General features: G+C 37.8%; 1 protein-coding gene and 1 long non-coding RNA gene across 2 annotated transcripts in view; both read left to right on the forward strand.

The window, feature by feature from the left end:
• LOC309701482 (uncharacterized protein) overlaps positions 1 to 13,016 on the forward strand; it is a 2,150,955-nt gene that overhangs the window by 188,345 nt on the left and 1,949,594 nt on the right. The gene's annotated exons all lie outside the window — the stretch shown is intronic.
• Positions 11,564 to 13,016, forward strand: LOC309701545. Its single transcript, XR_014275057.1, has 3 exons — positions 11,564 to 11,754; positions 12,451 to 12,516; positions 12,867 to 13,016. It is a non-coding gene; the product is annotated as an uncharacterized lncRNA (long non-coding RNA).

Genomic DNA, 13,016 nt, shown 5'->3' on the forward strand with positions numbered 1-13,016 from the left:
TCTGCGATGTAGCTTTATAGCATTTTCATTAGCAATCGTATGATTTGTGTTACAATGACCTTTGTGGACGGGCCCGGACCCCCAGGCCTCGTCCGTGACGCCGACGGTGAGCGCAACGTTTTTGTTTTCTTGCGCTTAAAATAACCTGATCAGCGTTCTGCGGACGGTTTGTTTACATTTCTCACATCTATGATTGTTCACACGGGTTGGACACGAGCAGAGAGGGCTTTCAAGATGAAAAAGCCAACGTGAAACTTTAACGGACGACAAAGTTTTTCAATCAAATCTCCGTCACACCCTTCCTTGACCTCATCACGTTATCCACCTTAGTCAAGGAACAGTGGTTCGGGAAAATATGCATTTGTTTCTTGGACTACTTTAAAACGTATCTCGACTCGTGATGATGAAAAAAAATAAGTTTTTGTTCAGAGTATCGTATCAGATCAGTATCGTCGATACCACCCTGAATTTTACTTGGTATCGGATCGGAAAGGAAATCAGTGGAAATCAAATCCTGCTTCTACAGGTGTCCAGTTCATTCACTCTGACCCCTCCAGATAAGCGTTGCCAGTTCTCACTGTGCTGTAGATCACATTTTCTTGTGTTTGGGGTTATAACGGTTACTTTTGAGGTCTGTGTTATAAAGCAAGTTAATCCTGAATTTAACTGGAGAAGACAAATTCCCACTGCGTGGTGTAGTGCACAGCCAGGCATTCTTTACATTAGTTCGTTTGACAAAACCAAAAAGCCGAAAGTATTTACTTGGAGTTTGGTTTGATGAAATAAGTGCCAGAATCAGTGAATACAAATGATTCCAATGACATGAAAACTGGTGGAAGGACAAATCCCTCAAGAAAAGCACGACTAGCACATTAAGTTTGTTTGTAATCATCATCATCTCTAACACCATGCGCACAACAGTGATTTTGTTACAGAACACTAAGATAGTAAAATCTGGGAAATGATGATATTTCTTTCCAAAACTTCCTGTCTGGAAGACATTAAAGCTGCTGTGCCACCTGCAGCTTCTTTCAATCTATGTTATGTGAATATATCTTTTTTTTTTTGGGTTTGAACATCCATTCAAACTCACTCTCTGCCTAGCAAGTGTCATTCCCTCATTTCCTTGGGGTCCAGCTTCACATACGTGGCACTGAGCCTTTTCCTTTGTCACCTCTTTCTGCTACATGCCTAGCCTCCCAGTTTCTTGGTCTATTTTCTTCATTTCGCTAACTACACTTCTTTTTCTTTGTAAATCTCTTCCTTCAAATACTTTCAAAATCACTTCTGTGCAGAGAAGACGTCAAAGCCCTTCTTGGCAGTTTATCTCAATAAAGCTGTACTATCCCAGCCATCTGGTAAGTCTTCCCTACTACCCAGAGCCTGTTTATACTCCTGCATGTCTCTGCCTTCACTCACTTCCTCTTCTTGATGTCCAAACTCATCCTTCAAACTACCATTTGATGCTGCATAGCTGCATTCTCCCTGACACCTCCTTGTCTCCTGTCTTTTTGATTTCACCTTCTGCATAATATTTAGTTGCCCTGTGTGCAGCTTCCTCCACTTTCATATATTTCTACAAGTTCCTCCCTGTTCTTGAAGTATGTGTGCACCACGGCCATTTCCACTTGGAAAATCTGCCCCACATCTGTCTTTCTAGATTTCTCTCCTAAACACCACACCTACCCAACACCTCATAACCTCTGTTCCCTTCACCTAAATGTCCATTGAAGTCTGTGTCAATCACCACTGTAGTATGTGGTCTCTTGCACACAAAATGTGTCTACCCTCCACCTCCATAATATGAGTCCGCCAGCCCTCCCATTGCCAGTCAGAGTCCATAACAAGTCAAAAACATAAACAGCTCGAACGTATTATTTATTTAAAAGAGAGAGAGAGAGAGAGAGAGAGAGAGAGAGCTCAGTTGTCCTTGCTCTAGCATCAAGAGTCAGTGACTGGCTGTTCACTGCAGGCTCAGCAGTCCAATGGCCGATCAGCAACAACACAAATAAAAAAATAAGACACGTTCTTGATTATGACAACAAACCACATCCAAAAAAATATGACAGCAACACTTTAAGTTTTGTGTGCATTCATCATGTGCAACTCTGCAGAAAGTCTCATGTCAAGGATGTGTGGACAGGGGGGCTATTAAAAAGTTCCAGTATACAGAATAGAAAACCATCAAATGAATGAAATAAAATCTGTTGTCACAGTGGTTTTTGAAGGAACAATTACTTCACAGATGGACAGCCTCATTATATTTTAGTTAAACCTGATGATACACACTTCACGTCACCCTAGTTACATGTTTTTATTTGCCATGTGTATGTTATCCAAGGGAGGAAGAAAATGAAAAAGAAAACTTTTGATGTGTCCAGACATTTCTTCACATCAGCTGCCAGCAACCAGTTTCAGCATGTACAACTGTTGCAGTAAGTGTGCTCATGCAGACCAACTATGCTGGTCCACTGTTCTTAATGGTGCTGCATGTTGAGAAAGAAGTGAAACAAATGTTTTGTTTAACAAGTCCACTAGTGTTAGAATAACTTGGCATTTCCAATCTGTTTCTGCTGTAGTTCAATGAAAGGTTTCAGTTACTTAAGTTTGAGAAAAACCAAAAAACCAAATTGCGTTTACAATTGTAGTTTCATCTTGTTATAAGATATTTGAAATAAAAACAAACAAAAAACATGAACAAACAAACCACAAACAAACAAACCACAAACAAACAAACCACAAACAAACAAACCACTACATTTTCAGAAATATTTCTGCAGTCTGATTTACAAGTATAAACTTTCTGACCAAAACGCCACAATTTCATCCCTCAAACAAGTTGTCAACTGTGTCAACGACCAATGAGGACATCACTGCTACACTTGATGATACTCACACCTTGAAAAAGTGCAAAGGTTTCCCAACAGGACTTCGACGGTTGGTCTTCTTGATCAAGCTATAATCTGTTCTCATCAAAACCACCATAAAACCAGTTTGACAGGATGATGCTGATAAATCCCTCTAGACCTTTTTGTGACAGTATTAAAAGCTTGCTGGAAATTCTCTGTACTCATATTTGTGCTCAGTATCTGTAGGAGCCATTTTTGTGTGGGTACCTCATGTATGCCACTAGGGGTCACCTTTTGTGTTACATATGGTGTGTCTATTTAAGGTAGATAGGTCATTAGCAGCAGGTGTGTTGTTGTTGGGAAGGAGCAAACAGATTGTGACCGCTGCGCTGTTATGTTAAATTGTGTTGGAATAAAGAATCTAAAGGACAAGATAAGTATGGTTTCAGTTATTGAACTAAGTTTAATACGTTTATTCATACCAGTGACATTGCATTAACCTGCCAACAAACAGCTCAGTGGCTTTAAATGTAGGCTTAGCCTCGACAGTATCTATAACACCATTAAAATGCAGTAATGGCCACACAAAAAATAAAACGTGACCATATTCAGTTTAAGCCATTTTATGTGGTTTAGTTTATACACTTGAATCACAGTAGATGATAGCTTTCTGTTTTTAAATGTCTCCATTTATTGCAAACACTATAGTTACTGTTCTGCCTTTTATAAGGTAAACTGGATATTATGGTTGCAAACGGCCCTAGAGCTCCCTCTAGTGGCTGCTTTGTAATATGGGTTTGACTACTTTGGGAAAGGAACAATGAGAAGGTGAAAAAATCAAAGATGGCGGAAAGTTATCGTTCTAAGCTGATATGGACCTTAAAATGTTGTTGCCTTGGACAAGATATGTCTGTAAGTATGAGTGACGATAAAATAATTATTATCTTTTGTTTTGTGTAAAAATGGTACGATAATTTGTACATTTGAAAGTTTTATCTTGTTATCAAATCACTTTGATTGTCACATCACATGTGCAGGTACACTGGTACAGTACATGTGAGTGAAATTCTTGTTTGCGAGCTTCACAAGCAACAGAGGTGTGCAAAAATACAATAACGTAAAACAAGCAAAATATAAGAACGGCTAAATCTGAGACTAATAAATATATGTACAATATATAATAGTACATGCATTACTGGATGTGTATACTAAATATGTTTTTCTACGTGCGCGCGTGTGTGTGTACATATTTTACAAATTAAATAGAGTAAACAATAAAATAAAATATACAGAGGTTGGTAGTTGGACATGTGCAAAACAAGTGGCATTTATATACAGTGTGTAGTAGGGCTGCTCAATTAATCGAATTTTATTCACGATTACGATCTGGGCTTTCAACGATCATTAAAAATGACTGAGCCGATTATTAGCCCCTCCCTCATTTATCCGCGACACCTTAAAGGCCGGTCCGTGAAAATATTGTCGGGCATAAACCGGTCCGTGGCGCAAAAAAGGTTGGAGACCGCTGATTAAGAGGACCCGAGGGAAGCTCGGAAAGCTAAGCAGAAGTTATTTGGAGAGTGACTGCCGTTGGTTGAAAAGAGAGTTTAAAAAAAAAAAACTTCAGTGGTGTTGCACACTATTTTATATTATTTTTTTAAAGTCATTGTTAACCCTTTAAAGCCGGTCAGAGCAGCACGCTCCGTTTTGCGTAACTATTTTTAAATCCCTGTAGAACCGGAACCGTGTAAGCTAGCGCAATAATTTGTTTTGCATATGAAACCGGAGGAGTTGTACTTACATCTTATGCCATCAGCTTGTCCTAGGTCACGGTTTCGTTCCACATATAGCTTTGCAAAAATTGCATAAAAAGCACTTGCAGGAACAAAAACATAATATTCCAGAAACACGCTTTGCCGTTCCTATCAGCTGTTCGTAACACTTCCCACAGTGAAATGATGCACATGCTGTTTTCTTTGCAAATTTGCATCATAGGATTGTTTTTTGTTTTTCCTGCAGTATATAAAAATTGCTGTATCTCCAAAATAAAACTATGAAGACACTCAAAATAAATTTCCTGTGGTGGGAAACTATTTTTTGCAACTTTATTGTATTTAAAGTTTTGAGGGATAAGCCTCTTAAATTTCTCCAAGTAGAAATATATGTAAACAAAACAAAAGCGATTTTCAATTTTTTTTGTAGTTTATTGCACTTTTTTGCAATTTATGTAATTACTATGGACTTAATGCAGACATATTATTAAAATATGGGCTATAACAGTTGTATTGATGTATAGCAACTTGAAATGCTCCCACAAATGGCACTACAGCATATAAAAAAAAAATAATATAAGCTCTGGTGGACTTGGTTCTATAGTAGGTCTTAAAGGGTTAAATAAATATCGTCAAATAATCGTGATTATCATTTTTGCCATAATCGAGCAGCCCTAGTGTGTAGTGCATAATGTTGAAGTTCCAGTAGTGAAGCTGAGGTGTCTATGACGTGTCCAGCAGTCTGATGGCCTGGTGGAAGAAGCTGTCTCTCAGTCTGCTGGTTGGGGACCGGATGCTGCAGAACCTCCTTCCTGATGGAAGTAGTCTGAACAGTTGATGGCTGGGGTGACTGGAGTCCTTGATGATCCTCCCCGCTTTCCTCGGGCAGCGCTTCCTGTAGATGTCTTGGAGGGAGGGAAGCTCACCTCCAATTATCCGTTCAGAGCACCGCACTACTTGCTGGAGAGCTTTGCAGTTGTAGGCGGTGCTGTTGCCGTACCAGGTGGTGATGCATCCAGTGAGGATGCTCTCAATGGCACAGTGATAGAAGGTCCTGAGGATGCGGGGGCTCATGCCAAATCTTTTCAGTCTCCTGAGAAAGAAGAGGCGCTGCTGCGCCTTCTTCACTGTTTTGTTTATGTGTACTGACCACGTAAGATCCTCAGCCAGGTGTACGCCAAGGAAGCGGAAGCTGCTCACTCTCCACAGCAGCGCCGTTGATGGTGATGGGGGTGTGTACTTCTCTGCACCTCCGGAAGTCCACTATCAACTCCTTTGTCTTTGCGACGTTGAGGGTGAGATGGTTGTCTTGACACCAGTGGGTCAGGGCGCTGACCTCCTCCCTGTAAGCCGTCTCATCACTGTTGGTGATAAGACCCACCACTGTAGTGTCGTCCGCAAACTTCACAATGATGTTGGAGTTGTTAGTGGCTGTGCAGTCGTAGGTGTAGAGTGAGTACAGGAGAGGGCTCAGTACACACCCCTGTGGAGCACCAGTGTTCAGTGTGACGGGGGATGAGGTGATGCTGCCCAGTCTGACTACTTGGCGTCTATCAGACAGGAAGTTAAGGATCCAGCTGCAGAGGGAGCTGCTCAGTCCTAGATCCTGCAGTTTCCTGTCCAGCTTCGAGGGAACGATGGTATTGAATGCTGAGCTGTAATCTACTGTTAGCTTGCAGTAAGAGTGTAACAAGCTAGTTTACAATGTTAGTTAGCTAATACAGTATTTTGTACTTTCAGTTTTACGATGGTCAAAGAGAAGGCAATGGTCAGAGGCCATTCTTCAATAAATCAGCGCAGAAAGGAAAATAAGTCTGGTTATTGGAGCATCGTTATCTCGCTGTCTAGCTGGTGAAACTAAGGAACTCAGGGCGAGGACAGCAAAGTTACCAAAGGGGAAAAACTATCAAATTAAAACTGCATCATCTCAAAAATCACAAGTTTCTCTAAAATGTGTTTATTCTAGGGCTGCAGTTATTCATCATTTTAGTCATCAATCATTTTATTGATTGTTCGAAAATTGAATTGGATTAGAAATAGTTTTCTTATTAATGAGCAATAATTATTATTATTCCAAAGAGAAAACACACGGGTCTTTTGGTTACCATTTTAGAAATTGCCATCCTTTAATGATTCATCTGTTAAAAAAAATATTTTGACTGCTTTTATCTAAAAAATATTTTGAGATGCTGAAATGCTGAAATAATAATAATAAAAAAAACAGACACTGATGTCAACATAAAGGTAAACACGCAATTTAGTTTCTTTAGTTTCTGGTTCTCTCCTGTATGGACTAGAGAACGCACGATACCACTTTTTTGTGTCCAGTATCGATATGAATCCGATACAGCGTATTTTTATAATCAATAAAACAGTTTTTTTAATATCTTTCTTTATTTTGTATAAGTTCATACTCAAGTTTTAAAAAATAAAACATTAAAGTTATTTAGTTATACCTGTATGCAAAAAACACACTGCACCCAAAATATTTCATAGTTCAGCAACACTGATCAATCTAATAAACTTAAACCTGCACCATCCTCCCCATTCTGGTATTTTAAAGAGTACTTAGCAGAAATATTAAACAACCTAACTAATAGGGTTGCAAACTCCCAGCAAAAAAAAAAACTAAAGGGAACCATCGCCCACCCTCTGCCTCGTGATGCTTAATCGACATAATCGACTTTAATTTAATGCATGTATTTAAAAAAAATGCACAGAAATCAATTATTTTTCAACAACAATTAAATAGATTCAACATCTTTCTTCAACAGAACTGCAGACTGCACAGATGGTATCTTCCCAAAGGAAAAAGTACTATAACTTACTAGGGTATATATTAGACTTAATAGTTACTATATACAATATTAGATTTCTATACATTTTACGTTAGATAAAAACTTTGGTTGTAAGATTCAGATAATTATTTATTAAAAGCGAGACATTTTAAACGAGAATAAGAAAGAAAAGTATTTCTTTGTGCCCCCCTTTTCCCTGTTAATGCCCCAGCTGGCCCCCTGGCAAAACCGTGCTAGACCCGCCCCTGCACAGTTACCAGCTGTCAGCTACTTATAGCATTAGGCATTAAAGTAATATTAAATAAATTCTAACAACAGCTTATCAAGCTTAAACGTGCTGCTGTGGTTTATGTGCTGGTTTCCTCTTTCTGGTGCAAAGTGGGAAACAAACAAGAGAGACGGAACTTGCGATCAGCTGATCATTGATTAGTTTCATGATTGAAGTAGCAGCAGGAGAGGGAGGGGGAGAGGAGGCGCGGCAGTCGCTCCATATATCGGTTGTTGAGCTTAACGTGGGAATGCGTTACAAACATTGAGAGAGAAACTTACAAACTTGCTTTACTTCTCTAGGACAGCTTTCACTGAGAAGAAAGGCCGATTTGGAAACATGTAGCGAGGCGCTAAATGCTCCACCAGACAACCGAGAGGTCTCTTGTTGTCACATGCAAGAAAGCATGCTCTGAAGAATATCCAGGTAGATAACTGTGGCGATATGTTGGTTATATTACTTTAAAGTGCAACTGGCTAATTCTTATTTTAGCCAACTCGAAAAGTAAAAATGTTGCAACGACCTTGAAATAACATTTATCTCACTGAAACATGTCATTTAAATAAAAACATTTACTGAAATTAAAATAAATATACTGAATATAATATGGCTCAGATTTAATGGAATATAATGATCCTTTTGTGTTGCTGTTAAAGAAAGGGATAATGTGTGATTACTGTTTTTAAACTATGGGCTACAAACTAAATCCTTTTATTATTTCTGTCCTCGGTTTTAACTCATTAATAATCATTAGGATGAAGCCCCCTAAAAAACAACGTAAAGGTCATGAAAATGTAAACAATTTGGCATTTTGATGATGCATCATCCACATTAAAAAGTATAGATCATATCAGCCCTGTATTTACTTGTATCGGATACATAAAAAATCTTTCCGTATCGCACAGCACTACAGAAAGCTCTTTTCTAGGGTTGTATTAAACATCTGTAACTACCGTAACTCCTGATCCATTTCCTCAATTAAAAGAAGTCCAATGATTCCTGAGAGCAGCAACTCTGCACTTTTCATTAATATTTGCATCATTACGGTAATCCCAGGTACATTGTTGCAGCAGCCCCGTGAAGGCAAAGGTTGAGAGAATAGTGAGTGAGCGTGATGGAACAATGTTATCACACGTTTGGCTTCTTTTTACCATGTTTGTTTCTTTTGTTCTTTCATGTGTTATTTACCAAGATTTGGATGGTGTTCTGCCTCGAGTTACCATAATGTCCCTAACATCACAAAAAAAGCACAGAGTTGCTGCTTTCAAGAACTGCTGGAATTTTTCATTTGCCCCAATGGTTCAAGACTCAAGTTAGGCTAAAATCACTGGGACCAGTTTAAATGGGTTCATGTGTGTCAGCTGCATCGTCACTGCTGCTCTTATGTTATGTGTTTTTGTTGAAAACTAGGTGCTGTTTGGCCTTAATGATGTCAAACTTTTCATTCACTTGTTTGCTCCTAAATACGTTTCTATTGCAGGTCTTTTCCAGTTGAAAATGTGAGTGAGCACTACACAAATTACTGACACTGAAATACACTGAAAAGAAAAACAACTAAACTAAATCCAAACAAAAACAACTAAACGAAGTAGTTACACACGTTATAGAATATATATACTGGGCATACAAGCCTGGCCTAAGCTTTCTGTCAGGAAGACTGCAGCAGTCCAGGAGTTGGGTTAACTGTCTTTAAGTCCCACAGAAGAAATGTTTACATCAAAGTGCTTGCCAGGCTTAATCCAAATTAGGTACAGCCATACTTGAACTTATCATTGTATAGTATGTGGGACTATGAGCAATGGTTTTCTGGAAACAGAAACAGGCAATTTTATCATTAGTAGAGTCACAAATAACTAGAAAAACAATTGAAAACATAATGTACTCAACACAGCAATATCTCACAATATCCACAAGGGGTCACTATAGATCATATATTGCCTGATTGCTACAGTAGCATCCAATCAATGCTTACAGTGCAAAGAAACTGGCCTACAGTCTGACAGCTGCATTAATGTCTACACAATCTAAGAGTTTGAAAGATGGACACACGTGAGATGATCATAAATCCACAACAGAATCCTTTCTTACATCAAGGAATGGACCAGCCACTGCACTGATGTTAAACCAGTTCAGAAGTTCATTTATCATCATGAACCACCAATTTATGAGCAGACAAACCAAAGTACACTCCAAGATTCAGTTGCTTGTAGAAGCACGTTTAGCAGCAACAGCTCAAAGTCATTGTTTTCTGTATGACTATCAGTCTCTCACATCATTGGGGAGTCATTTAGGCTCACTCTTCTTTATAATGTTGCTTCACTTCATTGAGGTTTGCACAAATTTGTTTATGCAAAACTCACGACCACACTACTTCTATTAAGCTGATGTTTAAACTTTCTAAAATATAAAACCTGCTAGACACCGGTGTTGTGCCAAAAAGTGATTGTCTGCCAAAAAGTGATTTCTGGTATTTGCCAAAAAGTGATTGCTCGTATTTAAACTGCTATAAGTAACTTGTTGGGCTATAATATGTGAAACATATGTCAAATGCTTCCCTCGTGGATGACATAAAGTCATCTTGAGCCACAAACAACATTCGTGTAACAAGGTAGAAGCCGCGATCAGTTTTTGGCAGCGACTTTTATATAACCTTTATTTATGTAGTTAAAAAAAATCTCATTAACATTAAACATGTCTTTTGTAAGAGTAAGTTGGCCAAGAGGAAATATTACAATAGTTCAGTAAAAATATTTTAAGTGGGGATAAAGGAGCGGATTGGTTATAATGTAAGTACAATAACACAGAGTTGTAAAGACACTTGAAACACAGATTTTTTTTTAAATTCTATATAAAACCCCTTTGTAAACCCTGTTCACCGAAGTCTATTTACCAACGTACGTAAAGATATTACACATAAAAAATACACAGAAACATTGGAAATCACTTTTTGGCACAACACCGTAACCTCTCCAGAGGTGGTATCAATATTAATATCTCTAAACCCTATAAATGTTTCTTTTAAAGTCTGACGAAAGGAAGGAGCTGCGAGAAGTGTGCCTCTCAACCGGTGGCTCGCTCAATAACGTCTGGCTGTGCAGCTGAAACCTTTTTGACCCACCAACAGTCACACAGAGGCCACAAAATCTCACATGCGGGTTTCACTCTTTCAGGCGGAGTCTCTCTAAGAAATTCTAGTTTTAACTTCAGTTCAAATGCTTCATCTTCTGTGAATCGAGTCAAATTAGAAAAAAACTAAATATAAAACAGGTTTAAATGAACAAAAAAGAAACTCATCTGATCATTGTTAACATACACAGTGAGCACTCATGCAGGTTCATCAAGACTTTGCTTTTCTAAAAAAGATCTAAAGATTTGCATGAGGAAAAACTGAATAACACCTTTAAAATGTTAGTTTTTCCCTTTTTTGTTCGATTGTAACGTGATTAATACAAAATATTTTAAAGAAAACATTTTAAAGAAAGAAAAACTTGCCTAATTAATCATTTTGTCCTGTGATTTCTTTATTTCGCAATATTTTTTACTGATTAAACATGTTGTTTGTGTCATTGTTACGGCTGCTTTGATGATTTAGGATTCAGTTTTGCTGCATGTTATCATTAAATCCTGTTTCGCCTGGTTTGCAAGAAAAATAACAGGAGACAATGTGATTAGGGCTGAGTATCAATTTCAATTCCTACAACTGCTTCAGTTCCCACACTCAAAAAAATGAATGAGGTGGATTGTTCAGTGTATATTAATTATTTATTTTCATTTTACTTAAAATATATGTTTTTGTTAAGTTAACATATGTTTTTCTAATCAAGTCTACGTAATTGTGTCTATTATTCAACGTACATAATACTGTGTTACTTGATCGCATAACATTTAAGTTAAGTCAATTAGGATCGATATACCTTGTATATCCACAAGGTGGCAGTAATGCAAAAACAGTTGTAATGAAACCGCGCAGAACAAGAAGGTTTCACGGCTTGTGCCTGCTCATGCACAAGACTTCAAATTTAACTGAAAAAGGCTGTTTTGGCGCCAAGCTGCTGTTTCTTTGAGAGGTAAGACCACTTTTTTCTTTGACTATGTTGTGTAGTATCTATATGTCCAGCATGGTTATATTTTGCGTTTGTCTTACAAGACATGTTATATCGTTTGCGTGTGCTTGTTTTACATTAGTTTTACTGGGTCCTGGACATGCTTATTTTGTGGACTGTGTAAGAAACATTTTTATTGTTTTTTGTTTTATTAAGGGATTAGCTACAGGGGTTCATGGGGTTATTCTTTCAAGGGGTTATTTTTCCATTTGCTTTCTTGGGATTCCTTTTCTGTAATCCGAGAGTCGGAAATATCGAATAGGATAGCAAGGATAGCATAAAGTGACATTTAAAATCCAAAAAGTCAAGGGCGAAAGCCACTGTGACACCATTGTTCTGCTCTATCAGTAATCTGTATTATGTAAAAATGGTCTGTAAATACAGCATGTTTCCTAGCGGAGTTATACATATCAATGTAGTTATAAATTACAGTTTGTGAAAGTACACACTTAATTTTTTTAATAAAATTATTCAAGACATGAGTGGACAGACAATGGAGGTCGACAGACCTGGTGATAATTGCTTCTATAGAAAGTTAGCACATGGCAGTGTCAATCTCTTGCTTTTCTTCTGAGTAGTATTTTATTTAGTTGTAATTCAAACAATAATTTGCTTCTTGAAATTAAGGAATTAATTTTTTTTTTCCTTTATAAATCTCAGATCCTGCCTTTACCTGCTCCCTCCTATACTGATGTGGTGTATGTGGTATTGCTGAGCTTGTATGTGGTATGTGAACTGTTATACTTTTAAAAACAAAACTGTTTTATAAGTTAAGTTTTCTTTTGTGACCCATCCCATGCCCCTGTTATTTCTTCTCCACATCTGAACCATGGTAAAGGTTGCAGTTCAAGGGCCTGAGGCATGAAATTCTTTTCAGATCAGCTGTGATCAATATTTTTTGGAACTTGATAAATAACAATAAAAGCTGTAATGGCTCCATTAGCATTTTGTGTAAATGTTTGTGTTAAAATTATAGCTTTAATGAGGTCTTACTACATTAGTTTTAGTTTGTATATGTGTACATATAGTATGTATATTTACAGTACAGTATGTTGTGTTTGTTGACATATTTTCAGGTGGAAGCAGAATATGTGAGGATTACTACTGCTGCACATGTTCCAAGGCTTTTTACACAACTTGACCAATACACTGACCAGCTCATAAAAGTCTTCAAGAAAAAAGGAGGCGTTGCAGGGAAGAAAATTAGACAAACTTTGGCCCCTGCC

The sequence above is a fragment of the Aulonocara stuartgranti genome, assembly GCF_965226115.1.
Source record: "Aulonocara stuartgranti genome assembly, chromosome: 23".
Lineage (NCBI taxonomy): Eukaryota > Metazoa > Chordata > Actinopteri > Cichliformes > Cichlidae > Aulonocara > Aulonocara stuartgranti.